This window comes from Orycteropus afer, unplaced genomic scaffold, assembly GCF_000298275.1.
Source record: "Orycteropus afer afer isolate SDZICR_OR568_19922 unplaced genomic scaffold, OryAfe1.0 scaffold00355, whole genome shotgun sequence".
Taxonomy (NCBI): Eukaryota; Metazoa; Chordata; class Mammalia; order Tubulidentata; family Orycteropodidae; genus Orycteropus; species Orycteropus afer.
Window position 1 is genome coordinate 2,628,135 of NW_006921942.1, and position 1,047 is coordinate 2,629,181.

Here is a 1,047-nt window from a genome sequence, read left to right on the forward strand (position 1 = left end):
GCAGAACATTGCAGCCCCATGTTCAGATGGCATCACTAGACCAGAGAGATGATGGGCCCTGGGGTCAGGACCACTCAGAGGGGGGGTCACCAGGGCGGAACAGGGCAGTGAAGTTATGGGGAGATGCTAGTTCTTATTATGCCAGACATCACTGTCATAGTCTTCACTTCCTCTTTTCTCTGGGACAACCATGGGAAGCTATGTAGTTATCCTCCTTCACTTTACAGGAGAAGAAACAAGGTTCACAGAATTCCGACGTCAACAGCTTTTAAGTGAAGAGGACAGAATTTGAACCTGGACATGCCTTTCTCCAAACTCTAAACCTTTCCCATTATGCCTCCTTCCCATGGTATAGAAAGAAGGGTGTCTTGCAGGCATCATTGACAGTGTTATCAATATGTGTTCATATTGATAATTTAGACTATCAGGGCAAACCCAGGGTGGAAGGGAATAAGGAAAGGAGCATACAGTATGTTGCTTGACATTTACTCTATGGGAACCTCCCATGTGTGATCTTGATCATCTCCCATAAGCACATCTCCCATAACCACCCCCATTTCACAGATGAGGAAACTAAGGCTCCAAGAAGGGAAGTGATTTGCCCTGAAGCTCATCTTCTCCCCTGCCCCCAGGTGCTATGCAAGGAGTAAATCCAATTAGAGTCTCAGGGAGGCAGGTAACTAACTCATTTCCTTTCTGTGAGCCTCACTTCCTCATCCAGAAAAAAGGAACAATCTGCCTTTCAAGTAGTTGTGAGAATGAAGTGAGTATTTTCACTCATTCAATAGATATGAATTGAATGTCCCTTCTGTGCAGCTCTTGCTCTAGTGGCCTGTGCTGGGGACAGAGCAGTGAGCAAGATGGACCAAGGTCTCACTCCTGAGGAGCCAGGTGCCTCTGGAGAACTCCTGTCAGGTGCTCCTCAGGGTCTGGCCCTTAGTAAGTGCTCAGTAAAGCTTAGTAAGTGGTGATGGTTGCACAATCCAATGAACATAATTAATGTCCCTGAACTGTGCATGTAAAAAATGTTGAAATAGAAAATGTTTT